The sequence below is a fragment of the Anopheles funestus genome, chromosome 2RL (assembly GCF_943734845.2).
Source record: "Anopheles funestus chromosome 2RL, idAnoFuneDA-416_04, whole genome shotgun sequence".
Classification (NCBI taxonomy): Eukaryota; Metazoa; Arthropoda; class Insecta; order Diptera; family Culicidae; genus Anopheles; species Anopheles funestus.
The window spans coordinates 27,043,651-27,055,868 of NC_064598.1; the positions used below are offsets into that span (position 1 = coordinate 27,043,651).

General features: G+C 39.6%; 1 protein-coding gene across 4 annotated transcripts in view; it reads left to right on the forward strand.

Annotated features, from left to right (window-relative positions):
• LOC125765313 (5-hydroxytryptamine receptor 1-like) overlaps positions 1–12,218 on the forward strand; it is a 53,775-nt gene that overhangs the window by 19,348 nt on the left and 22,209 nt on the right. For all 4 annotated transcript variants that reach the window (XM_049430316.1, XM_049430317.1, XM_049430314.1 and 1 more), the window contains exon 3: positions 1,460–1,486. The gene's annotated coding sequence lies outside the window, so the exon portion shown is untranslated. The remainder of the gene's footprint in view (positions 1–1,459; positions 1,487–12,218) is intronic.

Below are 12,218 nucleotides of genomic sequence, written 5' to 3' on the forward strand. Positions count from 1 at the left end.
TGACGGGGTCGTTCTTTCACGGTGTGGTTCTACTTTGGCCTTGACTGACCAGGTGTATAGGCCTCCATTTTACTTTTCAACGCTCTAGTGCTGGAATGCCACCAACGGGTGGGAAGAGAGAAAAAAAGAGATTAGCTTTCACTGCACGTACTTGCTCTTACCGCAGGAAGTCGCTACGGTGGGGGACAAAGTTTTTCAATTTATTACCGGAAGGCATACCTTGAGCTTTTCGTGTTTGTCTCCCATCCCATTCTTTACAGTACCACCGTTTGGATGTTTCGTTTTTTTGTGTCGTGGTTCGTTTGATTTTTTTTGCACCATCGTTAACTCGTGTCTATTTCATACTTTTACGATGTTCTCATTCTTATGACACTGGATCGAGTTCCTAACGAAGCTTTCTGGTTTACATTTTTTTCTCACATTTTTTGTTTTGTTATCGCTTGTGAGCTTACTCCGATTATTAATTTTTATAATCGTGCTCAACATCAACACCGGCTGGAAGGTATTGTGGTATTGGCGTGGGTTGAAGTACATTATTTCTTTTTTTGCTATCGCAGGTTCGCTGCAAAGTCTGTACCGTTTCCCCATTTTCTTTCGGCTGTTTCGATGTCAGTAAGTTACGTGTGTTTTTTTTTGTGGGGGACGAAATTGCACACAGACTGGTAGGGATGCCGATGATATGGTGATGAATTCACTGTTGACACATTTTCTAGCCATTTTCCAAAGGGGGAAAAAATAAAGTCCAGGGCTCAGACAGTAGGCAATACCAAGCATAACTTTATGACTGCGGTATGGTAAGAATTTTTTCTCTCTTTCGTTTTTGTAGGTATTTAAAAACTCTCCCGCTTTTAATAACACTCTAACGGGCAGTTTTACAGTATTAATATCTCCAGTCCCTTTTCGTGTGCGGAGTTCCGTAGGGATGGTGGAGAAGCTGCAATTTTTCCTTATTACGTCGGTTATTAATCTGGCTCGAAACGGATTGGCTTTGATTTAATTTTAATGAGACCGATTGAAAGTGAACGATGCTGTAAATTTGTTGTGAAAAGTTTTACGATGCATTACGGTTGGCAGGGTGAGACATTATGAGCAATAAAAATGTACAATGTTGGGTGAGGTTTCGTAGCGCTTACGATGGCCGGTTATAACGAGGTGCTAAGACAGAGGTGGTAAATGAAATGGAAAGATGTGTAGGTGATGTCCAATGAACTAGTGATAGTTTATGAGCCCTCAACGGAACATTATAGAGGGTAGAAAGTGATGAACTACAAGCAATAACCGCAAGGAAGACATTTATGATCGATTCCTTTATAAACTATAAAGAAGCTTGCAAACGGTTTTTCTCATATATTTTTTATTAATTCGCATTATTAGCATTTTTGAAATGTAATATAATATGTCTTGTTAAATATTATCTACTATTTAATCAATTTAATAGTTATTTTTTCTATTTTTGCAGAATATTCTTCAAATTACTCCATTCCATGTAAGTGTTTGTTTAAATTTTAAAAGAGTTTTTTACCAGTTCCATGAAGAGAAATATGATTTTCCGATCAATTCAAATGCTCGGTAGCATGTCGTAACCTTACACAACGGAAAAGGATTGTTAGAGGCAAAACATCAACAACTTCTATCACCTTCAGTTCGAATGTCTCCACCAGTAAAATATATGCAGCTACCTGTCTGCTTTCTTGCCACCGTATTCCGGTACGTTCCGTTCACAGGATGTATTGAACTTTAAGGAAAAAAGCTTGAAACGGAACGGGTCGTACTGGTGGAAAACATAACTTCACTGTTGAGCCTCATAAAAGCCTTTCGTACCGATGCGGTCGCATACATCATCGAATCAGCGGCAAAAGGGTTCCGTCTGCCAGCGTTGGCAACCCGATCACAATCAGTGTTGCCGTGTACGTTAGAAAATATCACGCCACCTGGGACGGTCCCGGCCAGAGTTTTGGAGTCGTGTTCATATTTTCCAAACAGCTCCGTGGAATAAAATAGCACCGACCGGGGGGGGTGTGCCTATTGCCATTGGCACCGGCTAATGTATTCAAACTCTGATTTGCATGACATTACAAGGTGGTAAAATTCTCATAAACCAACAAATTGCCTATTCATCGACTGCTCTGTATCTGGTACACGCACCGCTACTAGGCGTATTTCGCAACAAAAAGACATCTCGAGAACAGTGCCGTACAAATTGGGTGAGAAATTAGTCGAAAAAGTATGTTTTTAACGAGGTTAGCAAAAGTTGTACTGCGTGAAGTTTAGCACAATTTGGAGTTTTTGAGTATTTATTAAAAAAAGTTTCAAATATTTATGGAAAAATTGGAAAAGGATGCTTTCAAAATTCCCAAAAATACTTTTCACTCTTATTTACAAACATAAATGAACATTTGAATTACTTTAATTATAACAAAATTCTTCCGCTCGAATTGTGCAACTCGTTGATGGGGCACTGTACCACTCCTCAGCAGCTTAAGTTATGTACCGTTCCATTCGCTTTCTACGACCAGGCATTGAACGATGTACATTTGCATAACGCGTTTATGGCGTCCCACATTTAAGGGCTTACGGGGCCTGGGCGTTTTGGTGAAACGGTTGAGCGACCAAACATGGTCGCTTCCTCATTGTGAGTGTGTTTGGTTTGAGGATGCAAAACGAAAAAAAAACATGGCAAAAGTATTCTGAAAACATCATGAAAACAAGTTCATAATTGAATTTTTCTTTTGTGGCGGCCTCCCAAACAAAAGCGGCATACTTTTCATGCTGTCGTGATTCGAGTTCGAGTTACGATTTCGGGTTGTATTCGTACATCGTTCTCACCGACCTTGCTTGCCGCATCCATCAACATGTAAAGAATTACTGTGATGAAAGGAAAGCTCGCTCAACAGCGCGAAAGAAAAATGGTTTGGTTCTTCCAGGAAAGGATGGAACGATCGTGAACAATTGGACCATGGTTTTCCGTATTTCTTACAGCTCATCCGCAACTGATGATTGATCGATGATGGATCGGTGAAAAACATTTCCCTTACCCGGTTTCGTTTGCTGTCCGTTTTGCAGTGCCAAATCGAAAATGTCGGGAGTTAAGTGACAAATCGGTTCTTTCGGATGGTAATAACGTACTTATCGATTGAAAACATCGTTCATCTATCGTTCGAACCGTTTGCAAAAGTGTCTTCTTTCCACCGGAAACATTGAAACGGGTGCAGCGTTCGGATGTGTCGCTGTGTCAGTAATTGAATTCGCATAAATTATGTCCCAAACATGCGCACCGATTTTCCAACGGATTGGGAGGATCCTGGGACGCAATAGAATAAATGCGTGCTGGAGTGGGAAAAAGGTGAAAGCACGAAAACAAACTGCACGATGCGCGATAATCCACCATTTGGGGCACGGAAGCGTAACATGAATGATGAACAGTGCGCACGAGTGTATTTTGTTTTTATCATCAAACAGATGAAACAGACTGGTGATAAATTCAATTAGTATCGGTTGCCGCGTGGACGCAGCCTACGGGTTGATCGTCGAACGTGATCATTATGATTGGGTACGTTGGGTTCCAATGTTGGGACGGTGATGAGGAAGTAATTGAGATAAACGGCTTATGATGTTTGCCGATCGGGCATCGATGATGGATTGATGAATTATGATGATCGGCAAATCTGTCGGTAGCAATCGAGCATTTTGTTCTTTCGCTATTGCGTGACCGGGGGGAAGTTTTGTCTGTGTTTTTTGTGTAAAAATTTGATTGAACTTCTATTACATTTATTATTCGGAACCCTATGCTATAAAAAAACATCATCTCGTTAAGAGGGTAGAAAGGATTTTACAAGCATTTGTATCGAAAAAAAAGAACCAATTTTGGATGGCGATGAAAACAAAACTAAGTGAAAGATAATTGAATGAAACGAAATTTCTTTACATCCCTCAATTATTAAGTCTGCCTGAAACATACATCCATTCCCTGTGGCCCAGTTTTGCGTCAACATTTTGGACAGTTAGCAAAGGCCAATAAACACTCTTATTTTAGCATCTGATGCCGTTTTTACGAAGAATTGTTGGGAATCAGCCTATTTAATTTAAGATTCTAAACATTTGAAGAAGCCCGTCACTTTGGGGTGTGTGTAAAAAGTTCTTGTTGAGGGATATTGGCAGAACTTGTCTTTAACCTTTAACTTGTGTTTTAAATTTAATGATGTTGTCTTTAACCAACGCAACATCTGCAATGATCTCTTAGTTTAAGGGGGGAGTTGAAGTCAACCTCAACGATTATGTACTTCTTCGAGTAATACTAAAATCAAAGGCAGCCATCGGTTTTGAAGTACCAGCGGTCATAAACTTCGTTAGTTCTGAACGTAAACACATTTGCTTTTCGATAAAAACTGAACAGACTTTTCCAGCAGCATGGTGTGAAAGACGCCTTGGTACCAAATCAGGTGAAGTATTCGGCCTCCAGATCTGTCGGCCTCCAGACTTACTGTGAAGGAAGTCTCATCATGCATTAACCTTAGCCTTCAGTCTCATTTTCTAGGTGGCGATGAAAGCTCACATATGGTCTGCGTAGAATGACACTTTTGACATCACGATGTCTATTTTTTCCGGGTAATTTTTCCCCATTAAGCCTTAAGGTCTTCAGCTAAACATAATTTATTCTTGTAAAAAATCGTTTTACTATTTTTCCCTGCTTTGGATCCAACATCAGCAACTAAATAACTCACAAAAAGACGGCTTTCAGCATCAGCAAACTACATACTAAATCAATGAAACCAAAATAACTCAACACCAAGCATTGCTACAAACCATTCCTCATGTTTCGCTATATACCTTTAGTTCATTGTTTTAGTCAGTGATGCTTCGTATCCGAGCACATTCACTCCATTGTAAACAAACATCAGTAATGTAAACTTCGCACCAGTATTGGGGGCCGCCTGCCTATCGCCAACGCTCTCAACCCACGTGACATATTGTTGCGATGCGGTAGGTATGGGATCATAGCTACGAAATCATTGCACTAGAAGAGATTGTAGCTGGGCTTTGTTGAATTTTTCTCCTCTTCTTTTTTCCATTCGTGCACTGGAATCCGCCAATAATCGCTGGCCAATGAAAACATTAGTCAAACCGACCGCTCAATATAGTCGGATCGGATCCGGATTTCGCATGTAAGCTGTCACTGCAAGTGGTGGTGGTGCAGGGACGCTGTACAATTCCCGCCGAAGGGAGCAATAAAATCGATAAATAAACACGAGAGCACGAGTACATATCCCGCGACCTGTGCTTTAACGCGACGGACGTGTGCGCGATGGTGCGCGGTGTAGTGTGATTTCGTGTGTCAGATTATTTATTTAATTCTGTTTCCGATGCTTTCGTTTGGTGGCACTTTCGTGCTGCGGGTCCGCTGCAGGCAATGGCATTCGGGACTAGGGAAGCAGTTTGAAAGTGGAAAGTAAAAAAAACGAAAAAGTTGAGTAGATTTGTGGTGAAATTGCTTACCGCTCCGTACATTGCAGCGGGTGATGAAAGTTTGATAAAACAACCCTAGCGCATTGGAGAGCAGGTAATCGGTCGAGCATGAGGGAATTGGGTCAATGTGAGGTAGGTGGAGAAAAACGAAAGGATATGTGCCAGTCGAGTTGTGCGATATGTTAGTCCGTCGTTGAGAACGATGGTCTAATTTTAGCTGCTACTACACTGTGATACAAAACAATAGCTTCATCTAGGTTTTTCTTACCTGGGTCTCTGTTAAGGGTAAGGATTTTTGTAAATATTTTTATAATTGTTTGCATTCCATGAAAACGGTTTAAATAATTATTCGAAAGAACCAAAATTATAAGGGTGTTGCTTGAATACTTCCTAAAAAGAGATCCAAATCGATGAATAAGCTGAAATAGATGTAGTAATATGTAGATCAATTAGTTGAAATATTTGTTAAGGTGTATTATTGCAAATTTCATTCAAAGTTTAAACAAACATTCGCTTAATTATCTCGTCAGTATTGAGTATAATTTTTTTATTCTTTAGGACTTTCATCTTGTAGTTTTTCATCACTCTAAACCTTTTAATATACGGTTCTATTTGATAATCTGTACAATATTTGGCTTTCATAGTTAACATATTTTATTTAGAAATCATTTATTTAGTGTACTTAGTTATATGATAAAAACCTGTTTAAATCCGTTCTTCGATTTAATAACTTTCGAATCAAAATCGCTTCCACAGACTTTTATTATTTTTATTATTTTTTAATATTGTTTAACAGTTAGAACTTTAAACAGTTTCCATTACAAAATTACTGCCACATTCTCGTTTCTTTTAATCTAAGTCCAAATTGTTCCTCACAACCCTCGATAACTTATTGATTAAAAAAGCAATTTTTTCTATTTTTGTCATACGATGAAAATTTTTGTGAGGCTATTTTTTTATAGCACAGCGTTAAATAAACTCAGGCAGCAAAGTAAAGAAAACCAAACAGGAAGGAGTTTTCCAGTACGACTGAGTGAAATTAGTTATATGTGGTGTGATTAGATGGCCAATTCAAATTTTGCTATTACGTTGTAAAAGGATGGTTTAATTCAATTCAATGAATTCTAAGGATATTTCTTGTAAGATTCAACTGGAGATAAGATTATGAAATTTAAGGAATCATTTAAAGTCACCTAACTTTGTTCAGATTGGTCTACTACGTATTACCATCGCATATCTCAACAATGTTAAAAATGTGTACAATTCATCTGATTTCTTCAGCTCCCATCAGTATGACATGCTGGCAAGCGTTCGTTCAAGCATCGCAATGCCTTGTCGTTTTTCAATCTCATCCAAGCTTCGGGACAATGTTTCCTTAAAGGAATGCAAAACATGGCATGCGATGGGTTCCGCTTTCCATTCCGTGCGTTCCCTCTAGCCAGCGCGTGTGACTGAAGCAAAACAGTACAAAGAACTTGCATTATCACACGCAACGATCGTAACAACTCAACACACGAGTAAGAATTTGCTTACCGGAAAGTAAAGAAAAGATAGAGAGAGAGAGAGAGAGAGAGAGAGAGAGAGATAAAGAAAAAAAAAGACACCAACTGCCTTCGTTTCGGGATGTGTCTTCGTATACCTGTTCAGTGGATCCATTATCGATTAAACAGTGCATAACATTCGTACTAAAGAATGGTGCGTTCTATCTTTAAAGTTTTACACACAAAAGAAATAAAAAAACCAAACCAGCGCCGGTAACTAGGCCACTTTAGAAATGTGGATGAAACGCAATAAAAAAACGGGGACGGGGAAGAAAAAAAGCAGAATAGAACACAGGAAAGGAAATGGAAAAGTGGAAGAAAACTAATTATTCACCTATAAATTGGCCCGTGGCAAATTAAGATGCAGTGCTGTTCGCCGTCGGTTAATGAAATCAGTGCACCGGAACGAACCGGCGAAATGACTCAACCTCAACTACAAAACCCGCGATGCCTGGAGGCCGGGCAACCTTCGCGTGTGTTGGCGTTCGCTTTCATTCGCGGCGGCGTGTTAGAACCGTTCCGATTGCAACGGGGTGAAGTGTATGCAAATCGTTAGCCCAATGCACGTTGCATGCTAGCAAATTTACAATTGCATTTTGCAACCGTCCGGACGATTGAATTGGAAAGCCGGTCGGTGCAACGATACACAGCGGGCGGAAGGTTGGACGATGTGATCGAGCGGTAGGGTGAATTAGATTAGATGTAGTAACTTTCCATCTCCTGGCCAAATCGGGTCAACCACTCGCCCGGTCCGGTCAACACGGTTCGCTAGTTCACCGAATCGCGTGTTGTGGTCGGGGTGGTTAGGTCAGGTTTCGTCCCCTACCGTTGAATACGTTGGGCCGGTATTACGTAAATGGTTGCGATTCGCGTGGCGGGAATCCGTGGAGGTCGAACCTTACTGGGCAGTTACTGCCAAACTTATGGGTAGTCTAATTGTGGATATATTATTTTAGTGCTTCTCCTGGGCGAGGGGCCTAAGGGGATGGAGAGGAATGGGACGCAGTATAAATGGAGCTTAATTTGTGGCAAGACACATTAGCTTCTGTGTTCTGTTTTGAATGTAATGTTGATGTTTGATTTTCATTCCATCATCTACACACGTTTACGGTGATAAAATTACACTGTTTAAAAAATAAATAAATAATGGCAAAAAAGAGTTTTAAAATCACACACGTTATTCTAGGAAAAAGTATGGAAAAATTGATAAAAAAAACCTCTACCCCATTTACTGGAACGATAAAATTGGGCGTAGAAATTGTTATTGAAAAACCCATATTACTCGACCGGCATAATTAATGCTAATAGCGGGGTGAAGGGTTACGGTTTTTTTCTCTCTTCCTCATTCCATTTTCCTCTATAAAGGTCAGCACCGGTTCAATTTAGCGCAAAAGCATATCAACGGCTAAACGCGGCCCCGAAAACGGTTAAAGGGTAGTTGGCAGCAAAACAACGAAAGGTCAGCACGCCATTCCGGTTTGAATGGGATGGTCAACGTTTCGTTTTTGAAGTGCGAAGTAATTAACAAAGAATTCTAGGCACGGGCCGGGTTTGTTTGCAATTCGCCCATTCCGGCACAACATCGCGTTTGGAGCTGATCGCATAATCGCCAGTTTAGCAGCATTTGCCACAGCGTAGATAGCTACGGATGGTTGGCGTGGGAAAATGGTGTTTTTCGTAAGTGGTGTCCATTATTTTAAGATGTTAAAAGCTATTCGAGAGTGGTAAAAAAAATGTCTAAAAAATAAAGATTCTTAATGCATGTGAAGATGTACGTAAACATGTGAAAGCTCTTTTACAAATGGATTGGCTTTTGTAAAAGATTGTTTTTAGTGCTTGAAATTGTTATTACTATTGTTTTTTTTTGTAAGGCCAAGTTCTTGTTTTTTTGCTTCTTAAATTGTTGGGTTGAACCTTATCTACTTGATCAGCTGGTGGAATATCTGTGCTATCTGTAGCAAACGATGTACTGACTGGTCCATATCGTCAGCACACTAAAGATATAGAATTGATTTTTTTCAGAAAGAAGAAACTATCTCACTAAGAGAGTGCTTAATACGGTAATTGCAAGGAACAAAAAGGACTAACATAAGAAAAAACAAAGCTACCATAGTCCCTTGGCATGAGAAACTCTGCTTAAAGTAAAGCGAAGCGATAGTTGCTTCACGATAACGTTCTCAATATTTGAATACCATTTAAAACCACACCCAATTAAGTAGTCCCTTATGAATGGTTAAATGGCGTTTGCTTAGTTCTTTCCCAGTCCAATGCGGGTTAGAATTTCTTCCAAAGGCATGGAGCAATTGCTTCATTATCGCTCAAGATGGAAAAGCAACGGAGAGTGCGGATCGTTTAGAGTATGATGAACTGGTGGTCACTGAGATTTTCCAGCTTTTACTTCAGCACACACACACACACAGCCGAGGTAGCTTAGATTGGTTTCGCTTGCCGATGCCATCGACAGGCTGGGCCAGGTTTCTTCGTTTTGCGCTCTTAATTAATTTCGTAAGAAAATTCATTACAAGTTATTAACGACTGTCCAAGAGGTCTGGGCAAAAAGCTACACGCTACCCACTTTTTGCCGTTGCTTATCAAACCGACGGCGTGATGTCCTGCACAAAGATTATCGTTAAATTCCCTAGGTTAAACGCAATTGCTAACGGTTGTATTCTTCATTTTACCCGGTCGGTGTTGGACTATCCGTGGACGTGGCGGGTGGTTGAAGTATAACGCTAGTGTCGGTTAGCTTCTTTAACGGACACGGGAACTCGTTTCTCATTGCGACGAGTGCGAATATGGCGAGTGTACAGAAAACTCGCTTAATCCACTGTTGATTATTCCATTAGTGTGTACTACGATGGTAGGTGTGTACGTAACGGGCGGCAATAGTATTTGGATTTTTTGCCGGTTGCCTAGCATAATTATGTTCAGAGAATTTCATTCACTGATTGCTGTTTGCTGCCAGCGGAGCATTTGTTGATGGGCAAAAGTGATGGCGGACGGCAAAGGATGGGAGGTTTTTTTTCTTCGTGATGGTTATCTTTAACGAGAAAGTTTTCTGGGAAAAATGGAACTTTTCTGTTGTGGTGGTTAGTAAATGAACGCTAGCGATGCTTTGGTTTTGCTAAACCTGATAACTGGTTGGTTTATTTTTCCACACCCAATAACAGTTAGATGGAAAGATTTATGGCTAAGAATGCATTTGAAGCAAAGATTAGCATACAAATGGTTATCATATGTTTTTTGTTGAGGATATTAAATGAGAAATCGCTTGCGAAAAATGCCTTTTTTTACATCTTCTTTTATTTTTTGTTTTGCTAGAATTTTTTTTGATAAAGAAATAAGGATTATCGCTTATGTATTTTGATTAAAAATCTACGATTGTATCGTAACCATGATGGAATGAATTTGCTCGAACTTCTCATGTGAAAGGAACATATGCTGACATTAACAATGAAAGTGGTAAGGATGGTAAAAAATCTAGGTGGTATTTTTGAATTTTTTAACTACAGTCTATTTTCATCCTCTGATAGAATTTGAAGAGCAATTTATGTTCCACTGAAAATGGAGCACAAAACATCGACGAATGTCTTCCATTGTAAGGGCTATAGTTTTACTTTGATTTTGACCAAAACTGACCAAAAACCTGCGCTCGAGGGTTGAATATTTAATTTCACCAGTATCGATGTTGGGCAGAGTTTTGCTACCCTGAAGGTGTTGTCTTTGATGCATTCCATTTGATAACCGAAAACCCGATCGACCTGATGTCACAGAAACCCACACGGCATACAAAGAGAGTGAGTGCAATGATAAACCGCATTTCACGACATCCCACGTACATACACTGAAGCTGTACGAACACATTAAACAAGCATCGTTACGAAGAACAGGCCTCAAGGTGGCTTTCGATACCGCACATTATGGTAGAGAATTTATTGAAATGAAAATTGAAAATGATTGATTTTTGTTTCGGTGTCCCACGAACGGTTCGTTCGGGTTGCTACTTTTCCGTCTAGATGTTTAAATTGCTTCCGCCACTTGACCTAACAGGGATGGATAAAAATTTTGACAAAAAAAAACCCCTGTAAGCATTCTCCTGTTTTGAACGACTTTGTGGACATGATAAGAAGAAGCATTATAAATTGGTATTTAAACTCAATTTTGATGTTCATACAAGTCATTGGAAAAATTGCTTGAAGTACGATGAGCGATGATGCAATGGAGAAAATAAATGCCATAATAATGGCCGCATCACAAAAGTAATACAGACATCAATCATTGTTGTGCCAAGTACTTTCAACAGACAAGATTGTGTTGATATAGGGAGCAAATTGGTTGAAAATGAGATTTAATATTCGGAATAATGTACATACTGAACAATTTACTACAAAGCTAAAATGGATTTTAGAATTGTTTGCTTGTTTACACGACAAAATTTGTGTATTCCTCTCATTTATAATATAATGTATTTACATATGTATATACATTCATAAAACATAAAATAAACAAAATTGATTAAAAATTCTCAATTGATGAAATTCTTCCTAATCGCATAAAGATATTTTTAGTTACTGCTTCGTTTATGGTTACGGTTATATTCAAACAGGATAGACCGAAAATAGTCCGATAAGATATCATTAATCAGTACACCTTTCTTGACAAAAAAGAAATCAAATCATCAGCAAAAGGACTGTCTTATCGATCCGCTTCGTAAATTTACAATTTCGCTCGAAATCGTTTTCCCGAGCGATAAATTACATTTTCACCAACAGAGACCGGTCGTTCTTCGCTTCATTTCGAAACCATTTGGACCTGCTGGACAATTGCACTGGCCAGGCCGCGGAATGTTGGCGGGATCGGTTTCGGTGTGGCTTTCCCTGGTGTACGAAACGCATTCCCGGCTCCATTTCCGGGCTGAAAAACACGGTTTGATGACTTTCAAAACACGAAATAAAACTATAGCCGAAGCGTGTTTGTAAATGCGTGACGAAAAGTTTTCCTTCCGAAAAGACGACCACGAACCACTTGTCTGTTTTTCCTTTTCTCTCTTTTTGCTTTGGATCCCGCTCGAATCGCACCGTTATCACCGTCGGTCGTGTCTAGGTGCTTTTTGTTATTGCCAATTTGGTTCATTACTTAACTTTTCCTAAATTACCTGCGGCCGGCAATGAATGGGATCCGAACGATGGATTGCTTTTTGATAATGACTTTTAC